General features: G+C 38.6%; 1 long non-coding RNA gene across 1 annotated transcript; it reads right to left on the reverse strand.

The window, feature by feature from the left end:
• Window positions 1-3,428: 3,428 nt before the first annotated feature.
• Window positions 3,429-15,171, reverse strand: LOC120301791. Its single transcript, XR_005555034.1, has 5 exons — window positions 12,533-15,171; window positions 10,259-10,353; window positions 9,092-9,238; window positions 4,868-5,666; window positions 3,429-3,812 (listed from the first exon to the last, which is right to left on the reverse strand). It is a non-coding gene; the product is annotated as an uncharacterized LOC120301791 (long non-coding RNA).
• Window positions 15,172-15,446: the final 275 nt, after the last annotated feature.

Genomic DNA, 15,446 nt, shown 5'->3' on the forward strand with positions numbered 1-15,446 from the left:
GGATTCCATTATAAGAAGCTAATGGGAAAAAGATGTGTGAGGGAAAAAAACACTATTGCAACCATTTCTATAAGGGAAAAATGGAGTTACCACATGGAGTGAGTAGGTAAAGTAAAAGGTAGGCAAGCAGGTGCACTCAAAATTCTATTAGGGACTTCAAAATCCAGTATTTCCATGCTTTGAACAGCCTGGATCTGCTTCCCAGTCATATTAGTGACCTAGTTCTGATTAGCAAGTAAGAACTGAGATAAGATAAGAGAGAAATTCAGTCCTGTTAGCATTAGTATTAAATTCTTATTATTAAATTCAGGGTTTTTTATTATTAAATGCAGGGCTTTTTTGGAGAAGCATTTAAACTGAATAACAGAGACAGAGAGTTAATTGGTACAGACCATTTCTGTCTCCAGCAATCTACAACTATTAGGGTTGTCAGTGTTTCTAACATAGATGTTTGTGCAGTTAAGAATATTAAGGTTGCTGTTAACAAAAAACAACCTTTTGATAGTGTGTGCCAGATCATGTGCACCAATCAAACAAGTGATAAGGAAGAAGGGGAACTGAGAAACAAAACAAGTTATGTAGGAAACAAGCACAGGGTCAGCCAAAAAGGATTCAAATACTTATACACCAATCAAAAGTATGAGGAATAAACAAGGTGAACTAGAAATCCAAGTACATGAGGCTCATGTACTGAATCAAGATCACATGAAGCGTTAGTACCACTTTACAATGCTTTGGTAAGACCCCACTTGTAATATTGCATCCAGTTTTGGTCGCCATGATGTAAAAAAGATGTTGAGACTCTACAAAGAGTGCAGAGAAGAGCAACAAAAATTAAGGGGCTGGAGGTTAAAACATATGAAGAATGGTTGCAGAAATCAGTATAAATCTAGTTTAATGAAAAGAAGGACTAAGAGTGACATGATAGCAGTGTTCCAATATTTAAGGGGCTGCCAAAAAGAAGAGAGGGTCAACCTATTCTCCAAAGCACCTGAAGGCCAAACAAGAAGCAATTGATGGAAACTAATCAAGGAGAGAACCAACCTTGAAATAAGGAGACATTTCTAAACAGTTAGAACAATTATTTAGTGGAATGGCTTGTCTTCAAGTAGTGGATTTTCCATCAGTGGAGGATTTTAAGAGATTGGACAATCATTTGTCTGAAATGATACAGGGTCTCCTTCTTAAGTAGAGCTTGGACTAGAAGACCTCCAAAGTGGCTTCCAAATTTGTTATTCTGTAGGAAACACTGCTCAGGCATTTTGCTAGAACACCCTCAACCACTTTTGAGTTGAAGCAGTTTGCTATAGAAATATAGATCAAAATTGATAACCCTATACGTTTTCTATGTGAATTATGTCTGAACTTGGCAGTTCCAAAAATTAAATTTGTTCTTTATCCCTTCTCTAATTGTGTGCATATTTAGGATTACTGTCTTGCTACTTGGGACATCAATTACAGTTAATGGGCCAATGGGCTGCTGTAATTTTCTTTACTTTGAAGTAAAATTTATATTTCTTTAATGCTGGCAAATTGGCTAGGTCTAAGCCAGCAAAGTATTGACAAGCATATATGTTCTCAGTGAGCAATGGTGTCCCCTCCACTATTCTAATTCCATTTTTACTCAATGTTTTTTCTCATGTCCACTAGGAAAAATAAACAGACTTTAGCATGGCAAGAACTTGGATGTTGTTTCTAGGTTTTTTGTGACTTCCTAGATGATTTTATTGTGTAATCTTGAAGTGATTTTAATAAGATGTCTGCTTGAGAACATTTTTCTCCATTTCCAGCCTATAGCTTTGTCTTTGAATAATCAGTGGGACTTTATAGCATTTATATAGTTATTTAACCTGTTCTACCCCAACAAGTGTAACATTTCAATGAGGTGTTTAGAGATATATTTTAAGTGGAGCATAACGTGCCTCTAGAATATGTGTGGTGAAAATGTTGGAGATTATTGCTATCCATGATAATCTCTGACTGATAATCTGGGGTGGGGGGGGCAAGAATCAGAGGGTAGGATGGTTTCAAATGCTGAGAGTGTGAAATAGCAGTGTGAAAGGAGAAGCTAAACTGGAGAAAGTGGAAGAGCTTGAAAGAAACCGTGATGGAAGAAAATCAAGATGCCGTTAGTGTCAGGGTCTGAAAAATAAGATGTGCTCAGAAGTAAACTGCTATAGCCCAGGGGGCACCATCCAAGACTCTGCTGTCCTCCAGTGGCCAAACTCAGGGGAACCAAGATAATTATTTGTCTCAGGCTGTTAAGACAGTTTGTCTCAAAACCTTCTCAAGAACTGAAGGATCTTTTATATGCCATTAAGTTCTTCATAGGTCTGGGATCCAGTTTCAGGAACCACCTCCAAATTAGCTCAGGGGGATAAGGGGAAATAACATATCAGCGACACAATTCCCCCTTAAAATGCAGCCTTTCCTGGAGCCTTCAATAAAAGTTTTTATTATGTTCTTTAAATGCAGATATTGACATTGAATCAGATCACCATTCAACTGTTATATGTAAAGAATAGATCCCAACAGTTCTTATCCATTTTATATTTCCATTATTGTTTACTTCAGCATTTTTCCAAAGGTGCAAGGCAGTGTTCCACTAACATTTTCAAAGTCACACTTCAGAAGACAGATAACTGAAGACTGTTGATCCTCTTTTAAACAGAAAGTTGATAAACTGAAGGATAGGAATGTTATGAGATGGTCTCTACAGCAGGGGTGTCAAACTGCCGGCCTGTGGGCCGGTTTCATCATACCGGAGCCATGCCTACCCCATTGCCGGCAATGGCAAAAAAGCTCTGATACGTTGCACGACATTACGAGTTTGACATGTCTGGTCTATAGGCAGAAGTGTACTTTTCAATTCAGTCAATTACTAGTCATTTGGAAGAGGCATCAAATACAACAAAAGCAGATGCAGCATGGACAAAAAGCATGGTTATATGGCCTGAACTCTGCTGAAACTGCAGATTCTCATTTCTAGACGTCACAGTATAGACATGGTGTTTGGATTAGGTGTAGTAAAGGTAAGAGGACAAGAGGCTGTTTTAAAAGCCTCACTACTCATTTGATTAATATTCACTTAAATTAACCATTCTTTCATCATTTGTTCCTTAAAAACATCCCCAGAATAATTATTCTGATTATTTCTATTAATCCATTGGACCTGTTAAAAATGATTGGTTATAATTGTTGAAAAATGATCTAACATGAAGAAATGAAAGTTTATATGCCTCTAAAATCTAAAGCTTTAATCAGGGGGCTGAGGTAGATTCAAGTGAAAAGGATTCTGCAAATCCAGGTTAACTTTAGGGACACCCATCAAATGTTTTCATGCTTATTTTGCTGAATAATCCAAACAACTTCACTAAGAGGAATTTGCTTTGAGAACTATGCAGAGACACAATGGGGAGAAATGAAAAAGAGCTGTAATGTTTATATTTTTATTTGCTTTGGAGAAATTTGTACAGAACTTTAATATATCTATATATTGATTTACAATAATGTACCGTTTAATCGTAGAGGTGGAGAAGGGAAAGTAAATACTTAAGATGAGAACAAGTTTTCAGGGAAGAATATATACCGGTAAGTTCAAAATGACCTGAACTTGTCAGGGTATTTAAGAACAGCAAAAAGGTCATGATCATCTAAAAAAAGATTTTAAAAAAATCAGTGAAGTTAGAAAAATGTAAGAAAAAAAGCAAGCGGCAGTCCTCATCTATGGAATGTGCAGTGCAACCAGTATCTTGCTTCAAATGCAGCTTATTCTGTTGGGTGGATTGGGGAAGAGATCAAATGCAGGAATCCTGCAGTAATAGAAGAAACATCACACAAAAAAGCATTTTACATGCATAATAATAATACTCCACCTTGAGTCCACCCAGAGACACATCAATGTATTCTTAAAACAGAATGGACAAATATAAGCATATGCAAACTATGAATACCAAGATAAGGATATGGATAACCTTTATTGTCATTTTTTTACTGTGGGCACAACAGCACACACCAAAAATGAAATTTAGTTGCCTGCTCTCAAAGTGAAACATGTACATGATGCACACCTAAACATCCTATGAACAACATATGCATAGACCCACATACCTACATATACGTAGCAAATAAATATTAAATACTGTCCATCTTGAATATATAACGGAAGGAGGAAGCTTCACAAGGTTAATGCTGTATGGAATGAAACTATGGCTGAATCTGGATGTTCTGCTACGGATACCATGAAGCCTCCTCCCAGAAGGTAACAAGGAAAACAGGTCATGAAGAGGATGTGTAGTGTCCCAGATAATCTTACGGACCCTGCTCAAGCAATAATCTTAGATTCCATTATGTCACTAATTGTTTAAAGCTACCTCCTCTAACCTAGTCACCTCCAAACTTCAGAAAGCTGCAATCCCAACTTATCTGCAGTGTTTCAGCTTGAAAATAGATTGTAAGCCATAGAAATAGATTTTAAGGCATATCTTATATCCTCCTGAGACATTATGCTGTCTGGAAAGGCTGAATGTGTGCCTGCATTGGGTTGAAGGGTATCTAAAGGGAAAGGACTGCATACTGAACAAGGTGTCCTCTGTGGGTGGGAAGGATTCTATGCATACAGAAAACTTTATGTGAATAAGTATACATGCAGATTTCTAAATACCATTCAGTTTACTGAACACATACATTTAATAGCCTGATCACTGCCAATATGAACCTTCTACAAGGTTCTGAGGTTTTTCAAATTTATTAACTTTTAATTCCCACAATCAATTGAATGAGGGAGTATGGGAACAAACATATGGAAGTCACCAGATTCAGACAGTCTAAATTAAAACAAAACCTGATTAAAGAGCATCAAAGTCACCTCTGACTCTTCTTCATTGTGCAGGGAATTGGTATAGGCATCAGGTTTATGGCTGAAGTGCTTAACTATCGTTAAAACGATGTTGAAGAATAAAATGATTACAAATACTAAGAGGAAAACGATGAGGATGATCTGCATGGACAGAGAAGTGAAATACCATCAAACATACTGGATAAAAGAACATGATTTAAGCAAGGCGTCAACATTTATATTGCAAAAAGGGAAATCAAAGTGTAAGATCAAAATATGGGCAAAAGAACCAGGCTGGATTTCCCCAGTTTGATGCCTTTTCAATCTTTGAAAGAACCTGCAAGCTCAGAATTCTGCATTGTTTAAGGCCATCAGATTAGGAAAGGATGAAGAAAATGACAGTTTTCCTAGCAGAGTTAAACAGTCCACAAGAAGAACATAAGATGAGTCTACCAGTGCTTATACTTGCCTCTCTAGAGAAGTTGACTCACATGCAACAATATCTGTGGTTGGCAGCCAAAGTTTTAACTATAAGATAAGATCTATATGAGAAATACCACAGATACAATTACTTCAGTGTCACAGTGCTAATATCCTTGTGACTACATTTTCAATCTCTTTTAGTTTCCTTGACAGTTGGAATCAGTCAAAATTCCCAGTTCTATACCTTGAGGAAAGAAGACAGAGAAAGCTGGTGTAAGAGATAGTCTGGTATATTACCTTAATGGCAGTGTCACTACTTTCCACGGACTTGCAATCACACAGCTGGCAATACTCCTCAACATCATGACTTGGCACTAGCATTGGGTCCACCACATACAGGCAGTTACTGCAATTGTGAGAAACAAGAAGCAACAACAAGCATCAAAAATCTATCCCATGGCAGTCCACCTTTCCAGAGGGTACTGAGTTTAATGTTACATTCAGCTGGACATATTGACAGTTTATGGATCATCAGATATTGGTTTAATAAGCCAAGATATACATGAGCCCTTTATCCAAGCATTCAACTTTATTTTCTCCACTCCTTACATCATGAAGATTCTGAAATTAAACATATTTGATCAAATCTGGTTCATATCACATTGTGGTCTTAACCCATTGTCTCAAGTTGATTTAAGATCTAATTTGCTCCAAATTATAACTAGTTTCTAAGTTTAAATGCAACAGAAAACATAGTTGGGGGGAGGTCTTAAAGTGGAACCCCAAAAAGGTTTCAGCAGGGTGAACTCTTCCTAAAAGTCTAGGGAGTTTTAATTCTACAGTGACCAGGTTAATGATCTTCACAATAGGGAAAGGCCCCAAGAATTTCAGTCCTAATTTCTTACTGGGTAATTTGAGGCATAAATATTTAGTTGACAGATAAACCTTTTCCCCAACTTGGAATGTTGTTTGAGGAGCCCCCTTTTAATCTGCCTGCTTTTTATAGGTCTTGGAAGCCTTTTTTAAAGCAGTCTTCATGGTTTTTCGAACTTCTTCCCATCCCCTCTGAGAAGTGGAGGGCGCCTGGGGGTATTCAGGTATTGGGCTGAATTCTTTTCCTGTGGCTATTCTGAAAGGCGTGAAGCCGGTGCTGTGGTGAACAGAGTTATTGCACACCACCTCTGCAAAAGGGAGGAGGTCGGTCCAATTGGTTTGTTGGTAGGAAACATAGTATCTGAGATATTGCTCCACCATTTTGTTAGCAGATTCCGCAGCTCCATTAGTAGAAGGGTGAAAAGCAGATGATAGACCTTGAGATGATCCAATTAATTTAAGAAAGCTTCTCCAAAACCTAGCTGTGAACTGCACCCCCCTGTCCGAAATTATTCGTTTAGGGGCGCCATCCAGCAGGTAGATATGTTTCAAGAACAATTTAGTCAGTCGGTGGGCAGACGGGAGCCCTTTGCAGGCGATGAAGTAAGCCTGCTTTGAAAACAGATCTATCACAGTCCCGATAACTGTACTTCCTCTACTTTCAGGTAGATCTACTATAAAATCCATAGCAATTTCTTCCCATGGTTGAGAAGGATCTGCCACTGGCTGCAATAACCCAGGGAGTTTCTCTGGAATTCTTTTCATGGTGGCACATACAGTACAAATCTGGACATAATTTTCCATGTCCCATTTTAATCCCGGCCACCAGAATTGCCAGAGGATGAGATGTAAAGTTTTTAAATACCTGTTTTATGTCCAACCTGTTTTATGTCATGGCCGTGTTGGAGAGTGTTAAGACGGAGGGTTTCTGGCAAGCATAACTTTCCCTCCTTGTAAGCCAAACCATCCCTGCATGTTAGGGAGGTTTGATTGTCCATGAACCATTGATCGATGAGGAGCTTGTTTTATTTTTTTTTTTTGCCCTAGGTCATCAGGATTAGGGGCTCTGCGAGGTGTGAGCTGAGCAGCAGTTTGTGCATTGGAAATAATTGCCTTGTTAACCTCTTCATGCTGGCTTTTGTACTGGGGCAGTATGGATAGAGTATCAGCTAGGACATTTTTTCCTCCCGATATGTACTTTAGAGTGAAGTTGAAATGGTTAAAGTACTGTGCCCATCGCACTTATTTTGGGGACAATTTGCGGAGAGTTTTCAGTGTTTCTAGATTTTTGTGATCATACTTCAAAAGGCACCTTGCTCTCTTCTAGATAGTGCCTCCAGTTTAATAGAGACCAGCGGATTGCAAAAGCCTCCTTTTCCCACATAGCCCACCTCCTCTCGCTCTCAGTAAATTTTTTCAAAGTGTAGGTGCAGGGTGTAAGGTCCCACTTTGGTTCTTTTGCAGTAATACAGCTCTGACGGCCATGTCACTGGCGTCAGCTTGAATTACAAAGGGCTCCCCTAGGCAGGGGTGCTTTAGGACCGGTTCAACAGCAAATATTCTTTTTAAATTCTCAAAAGCGGTTTCATAGCTCATAGTCCATGCTAGTGGTTAGCCGGGTCGTGGCTTCCCTCCCCCTTTGCCTGTTTTGAGTAGTTCTGTAATGGGTAGGATAATCTCGGCAAATGAGGGGATGAATTGACAGTAGAAGTTGGTGAAACCTAGGAAGCTCTGGAGCTATTTGCGAGTCTTTGTGGGCTGCCATTCAATTATGGCTTTCACTTTGGTCAGGTCCATTTCAATGCCCTCGTTGGAAATTCTATAGCCAAGATAATCTAATCAGGTCTGGTGTAACTCACATTTTGACAGTTTGACGTAAAGCTTGGCATTCAATAGTTTCTTTAACACTTCTCTCACTAGTCTTACATGATCAGTCATATTCGTGCTGTATATCAGGATGTCATTAAGATACACCAGAACTCCTTTGTATAAATGATCATGTAGGACCTCATTAATCAGCTGCATGAATACGGCTGGGCCCCCTGTAGCCCAAACGGCATGACTTTGAATTGATAGCTTCCCATGGGACAGTTGAAAGCAGTCTTCCACTCATCTCCCTCCTTTATCTTCACCCAGTAATATACCTCTCTCAGGTCTAATTTAGTGAAGACACTCACCTTAGCCAGGTGGGTTAGTAAGTCCTTCAGGAGTGGGAGGGATTATTTATTTTCCACACTCACCGCGTTTAAACCTTTATAATCCACGCAGAGATGAAGAAACCCATCTTTTTTTTCTTTAAACAACACAGGGGCTCCCACAGCAGACTTGGCCTGTTCAATAAATCCCCTCGCTAGGTTTTTGTCCATGTATCGCTGCATCTCCTCCATTTCAAGGGGGGACATAGCGTACATTCTTGGTCATGGGAGATTGGCTCCCGGCAACAGTTCGATGGAGCAATCATTGGGTCAGTGGGGAGGCAGAGCCTCACATTCTTTGTCACTAGATGCCTCTGCTAGGTCCCGGTACTCGCTGGGGATGAGTGGCTCACCTGGTTGCCATGAGGCAGCCATGTGCATTCGCTCATTGGGTGGGGTAAAGTTTCCTGTAAGGTCCATTGAATTAATGGGGGGCTGACCCTATAAGTAGCCTCACAGTTCTCATTCCCTTCTCGCACCAGATAAACGGCTTCCCTTTGCCAAGCCAGGCTAATCCTAGGATCACAACCTCAGTCATTTTTGGAGCCACCAGTAAGCAAATGAACTCCCAGTGCTCACCTATTTCTAAGCATAGGGGCTCAGTTAATTTCGTGACTAAAGTTCCTCCCATTAGGGAGCCATCGGCTTGTTCAAACCTCACAGGTTTGGAGAGCAGCTTTGCTCGTATGCCCATTTTCATGGCAAATGGCAAGCTAATAACGCACCAGGAGCATCCAGAATTGACTAGTACTTTTAAGTTTACCTGTGCCCCCGTCTTAGGGATTATGAGTTTTGCAGGTAGTGAAAAAGGTGTGATGTGTCGACTCATCATCAGGTCGTACTCTCTTTTGTAGTCATTGTCGTAAGAGGGTAGAACGGCGGCGGGACCTGCCTGAGTCCCGGAATTCTCCTGCATGGGGGACGTGACAGCGTTGACATAGATAGCAAAATATTAAGAGCAATTAATGAATTTTGGGTTCCTCTGTAGAAGATTTACTAAAGATGAGAAAATGAACTGATAAACATTAATGCTGATCATAAATATAGTGATGCTCTGAGGTCTGTTGCAAGAAATGAATGTTGTTTTGAAAGAAGCAAAAAAGGCTATATAAAATTGAGTGCTTATCTGCATTTTGTTATACGAGAATAGGCTATGTTAAAAAAAACAACAGTAAATTAGATGGGGTGGGAGTGAAACACTAAAGAAGTGTAGTAAAACAAGAAGAGATGGGAGAAAAAGTGAATGGCTGCTAAATGAATATGAACGGTACACAAAAGAGAATGACAGACATGATATCAATTTAAGCATGCTGAGGGGGGTTATCATGTAGAAAGAGTGAATGATGATCAAATTACAAAACAAATATGTGAAGGATTATTGAATAGGTTGAGAGGAAGGGTAGATGAGGAACTAATGCTAGATGTGTTTGATGAGATTCTCAAAAAGAAAAAGGTGAGAAGCTTATGGAACAAAAAAGGGGTTATGAAGTAGTGTACAGACATAGTGGAACAAAGGACAGCTTGCACAAATAGAAATGTATGAAGAAGTGTATGCTAATTTTAGCTATGACTCCTTCCCCCCCCTTTTTTTTTAATCTTATGCCTTTAATTTCTTTGGCTTGCTACTTCTTACTTTTTTTTCTTACACAATATACTGAAACACTGTTGACCAAAAAAGGAATAGCATAATGGGCATTTCTGCATAACTGTTATAGCTGAATTGCACATAGTAGCATAAATCTAAGTGCTATTGCTATCAACAATTATAATAAAAATAAACCATGAGTTAGTGAAATTCTTGAACTGAGCCGTGTTGGCCTGGCTTCATATAATCTTATGATGACATAGGCAGACATGACCATTACATTAATCCAAAAGCAAACATTAATCATTAACATAATCAGTTTTTCTCCCTATTTTCCTTCCTCACCTTGCTGGTCTCAGATGATGGTATTAGGATACACCAGAAAATGGCTGCAAGTGACACCGATTTCATTATTTCTGAGATGTGTGAATAAATATTACCTGGAGGATAGAGGGAAAACAACAGAAATCAGCCAATTCTTTGTAATATTATAGACATTGAGATATCATGATTCCTCTGCTAAAATGTGACAAGCAGGTTTCCTCCTTTTAGGGCCTGAAAACATGAAACCATAAAAACTTATATCAGTAGGTATAGAAGAGAAGAGAAAATTGGCCTTTTCCTATTCCTTTTGCAGAGGAGACAGCTTGATTAGAAATAATCTTGCATTAGATTTTAAATATAGTTATTACATATTATCATTTTATCAGATATTACACCTTCTGCTTTTCTGTGATTAGATTAGATTTTTGATTTGTCTGCAGAAGTTGTATGGTGGGTTTCAGGTGAAAATATACAGCAAATAATCTAATAACAGTAAGAAAAAAAATCAAGATACAGGAAATATCACAATTTTAGTATTCCAAATTTCATGTTCTTTTAATTAAAATGGAGGGCAACTTGTAACTTATTTCCCATGTTCACAAAACATTTCAACTACACTGGTTAAAATGACTCTTTATCTTATGGCTTTAATAGCAGTACGAACTGTGCAACAATGCAAATTACAATTATAGGAAACAAAATATGTATTTGTTCTTCAAAGTAGCTGCTTTTAATGGTAGAACCAAGGTTAATGAGTGGTCAGTCTTAATTAAAAAGCAAGCTCAAAATCCCTGCAGTTGTCTATCTGAATGCAAATAAAACCAAAAGAGCTTTTAATCAGTTAGATTAGATCATCATTTACTAAGAAATGTTTGCGTAAAAATGGGCCCCCTCCAAGTTCCATTTTACTGAAACATTGAAAAGCAAAAGCATTCTTAGCAAGATACTTGATCTTACATATGCATATCTACCACATTCATACATATCTACCAAATCTATCTTAGATGCTCTTTACATTTACATATATTTTGGAAAGTTTCAGCTTTTAGGCAGCAAACAATGAAACAGCTGGACACAGAAAAGCCAGTCCAGTCATATAAAAAAGACCATAAAACTCTTGCATCATCTGCAAAGTTATGTAAATTGAATTTTTCAACTATTAGACCACACCAAGGATGGGTTCTTTATCTGTTCTGTTCATGTAGTTTTATTTCTTCACTTTATTGGGGCTGCTCTGCAATTTCCAATGTTCTTTGGGCTTTATATGGTTTCCCAGCATTTTTAAAAACAACAGACAGTTTTGTGATATCTCAGGTTTATGCTCTGGAGGTCCAGGGCAAACATCAATAGATTTATAAGGCAACTTTCTTGGGAGCTAAGAAACTCTGCTGGGATAGATCGTATGTTATTCTATGAAGCTTTAGTTTAGGTGGATAATATTAATTGCATTCCAATTTCTACTTATACTCAACAAGCCAACAAATTGGAAATTAACCTTGTAATAACCACATAACATAAGCCGCAAAAGCTTTCCCGAATATTACACGCAGTTATTGATTTGGAAATGACATCTCCAGCCATAGGAATCTATATTTCAGGTCAAGTTTGGACTGAGGAGAGAAAGGCCTGTGCAGAGAATGAAGAGATACACCTCTCCAGTCATTTCTTAGAGATGCTAGAGAGAAACTGGGTGACCATGTGATGGGACTACAGTACACAGGAACAGACCTCCCTTCAAACCCCATCTTTCTCCACTGTTACAATATGATTTCTATCTGCCCCCATGCCCATCCCAAAGCACGTAGTTATGTGCTGTCTGATTCTTTTATTCCAGAACTACTACTTCACTAAAGCATTTTTTAAGCATCTGCTAAAGTTTACACTGTTTCTCCTTTCTGTTGTATTGAGTACTCCAAACTTAAAGGGAAGGAAGTTACAGAGGATGCAGTTCCCTCCTGCTCAGGGAGAAAAAAAGTGTAAACAGAGGGGAAAGAGACAGGAAGCTCTAGAAATCTTGCGCAATGGCCAGCTTTCCCAGACTATCCAACTTTGATGGCCAACTTCAGTTTCTATTTCCCAGAAAAGTGTGCATGTGATACATCTGCAACAGACTTAATTTTTGTTCCTTACGCAGAATTTGGATTTTTTTCTATACATGTCATGATGAAAAACACCCCTAATGAAATAAGGGTGCCTTTTGCTGCAACTCCTGAAGGAACGACAGCAAGTTCATAGCTGCCTACCTGCCTGCCAATCACCTTCTCCTGGCGATTTAAATTCCGTTTCAAACCATACCATTTTTCAGGACACGAACCGCCAGAGAAGCACGCAGACCACGGGCAGAGATCGGATTCTTCCAAGCTTAGCTACACCTACAGTACAACAGGTTGCTAAGGAAACTGCCCTCCTTTTTCTCCCAGCCAGCATTGTGGTTTATCTTATTGGCTACGGAACAATAGAGACTCATCCAGCAATGCCGACTCCTAGAAACGGTCGGATCTGCTTTTCGCTGTGATTTTCTGCTGTACTTCCTTAACCATAGTAGGCGTTGCTAGAAACCAAGCAATCCCGTTTCAGCGATTGAAGGGATTATCAATAATTTTCGAACGTTTAGTCAAATTTTGAACGTCCAGCCAAACAGCTACGCAGTTTGGATTCCAGGTTGGACGATACAACATTTAAAGTAGGAGAGGAGAAAAGGCTGCGTAGCCTTCGCTGATAGTTTTCAAAAAGACATTCATTGGGCAGCCTTTTGTCCGGAATGGTATATAGAGTCTCCTGCTCGAGCAAGGGGCTGGACTACAAGACCTCTAAAGTCCCTCCCAGCTCTGTTATTCTGATCCTATTCTGATATTCTGTTCCTGCCGTAGTATCCAATTTTGCCGGATGTGGGACTGATGTGCGAAGTCGTTGCAACGTATTGGAAAGCTAGAAGAATGCTGAAACGATTGATGAATGCAGTAACTTCAGCTTCTTATTCCTTGTGAAGATTTCCTTCGAATTTGGAGTAACTTTAATATTCCTTGGCGAGGGGTATATGTTCGCTGTTCTGAGTTACTTATAAAAGTAATAAAGGTGTGTTTTTTTAAAAAAAAAAATCTAATAAATACCTTCCAATATCGAATTTGAATTTCACCAGTATAATTTCAATTCCCTGGTTCTGGTCCAGCTCTCCAGAGTCCAGCCTCAGGTGTGGAAACCAGCTGCGTGATTTTGGGCCACTTTTTCTCAGTCCAACTCACCTCATAAGACTGTTGTGTGGAAAATAGGAGGAAGGAGAATTGGGTATGTTCGCTTCTTTCAGTTACTTACAAAAATTATAAAGGCAGGATAAAAAAAATAAAAATTGTCTAAGTAATAGCAGTGTGAAAGGAAAAGGAGAAGTTAAACTAGAGAAAGTGGAAGGCTTAAGAAAGAGGCAGTGATGGAAGAAAATCAAATGCCACGGTATTGGGGTTGGCAAAATAAGATCTTCTCATCCTCCTGAACTGCCAAAGCCCTGGGAGTGGATGAAGCACCATCCAAGGCATCATCCTGTCTTCGAGAGGTCTTACTCAGGGGAGCCAAGATGATAATTCGTCTCAGTCTGTTAAAACAGTTTGTTTTAAAACATCAAAAACAGAAGGGTCCTCTCTTTGCCATTCTTCATAGGTCTGGGATCCAGTTTCAGGAATCAAATGCATCTTAGGTGGGAGGAAGAAATACCATGCCAATGACACATTTCCTCTTTAAAATGCAGTCCTTCCTGAGCCTTCAGTAAAAATGCTTACAAAATATAGGCAGTTCTAAATTTATGACTGTAAAGGAGCCTGCCCATTATGATCATAAGTTGCGATGGTCATAAAGCAGGTTGTCACGTTACCAATCTGATTTAAGAACCTTGTTTTGCAGCAGTCAGTAAGAGAATGCTGCAGTTATAATGTATATGCCAAAGACAGGCTGTTCTAAAAGCTCCTCTACTCATTTAAGTAAGATTCATTTAAGTTAGCAAGTTCAGCAATTCTTTCATAATTTGTTCCTTGAAAATAATTCACAGATTAATGTCCCGGTGGATTATTTCTGTGTTGGCTCTGTTAAAAATAATTATGACTGATGAAAAAAAAAAAAGATCTAACAGGAAATAAACAGAAGTTTAGGCACTCCTAAAATCTAAAGCTTTCATTATGGGGCTGAGGTAGATTCAAGTGAAAGTGATCCTGTGGATCCAGCATAACTTTAAGGACAACCTCTTCAAAGATTTCCATGTACATTTGCTGAACAATAGGATTTGCTTTAATAAGAGATATGTGAAAACACAATGGGAAAAAATGGAAAAGGGCACTGATGTTTATATTTTAATTTGATCTGGGGGAATTTGCATGTAGCTTTAGTACATTTGTATACTGATTTACAATAATGCATTGTTACATTTTTGTATAACACCTTTCTTGTTTTGGGGTTTTAAGCTTCTTACCTAGCTTCAAGGGGCCACATAGGAACTAGGTTTGTATAGGCTGAAATTATTGGGACCAAGTGACTCAAATGTTTTATAAATTAAATTACAAACGTTGCACAAATCAGCACATATTTTTGTATCTTCTAATCCTACATGTTTAAGAAAGTTCAGGAAGGCAGGGGAAGGAAGGTGCATACTTGAGGCCCCAGATGAGTTGCTATCTTACATAGATTTGGATAGATGGTATGTGTATTTCTCAGAAAAGAATTCTATAACTGGAGAGTTAACTCATTTTTTAAATTATATTAAATCTATTGAAAGCTTTAAACTTTGTTCTTGTATCTCAAAATAGCATGAAATGATACTGTTGTTTAATAGTCATGCACCAAGATAGTCCTAGGAAAAAAGAGGTTCAGAGTCTTCAGATTCCTTTCAAGTCTCCTAACTGTAGTTAATGTTGTTACCTAATTGACCTAGAACAGTGTTTCCCAAACTTGACAATTTTAAGGCATGTGGACTTCAACTCCCAGAATTCCACAGCCAGCGTTGCTGGCTGTGGAATTCTGGGAGTTGAAGTCCTCATGCCTTAAAATTGTTAAGTTTGGGAAACACTGACCTAGAATATATATGTATAGCTGGCATCCCCATGAGTAATTTTTAGCTCATTTAAAATTAATTTAGGCAGACAAAACCAAGGTTGTATTTAGAAGTGCCAGCTTTTAAAAAGAAATGAGAGAAGTAGAAAAAAAGTTTTTAAAAAGTAGCTTCTGATCT

Source organism: Crotalus tigris, unplaced genomic scaffold (assembly GCF_016545835.1).
Source record: "Crotalus tigris isolate CLP2741 ecotype Arizona unplaced genomic scaffold, ASM1654583v1 scf7180000024396.1518868, whole genome shotgun sequence".
NCBI lineage: Eukaryota > Metazoa > Chordata > Lepidosauria > Squamata > Viperidae > Crotalus > Crotalus tigris.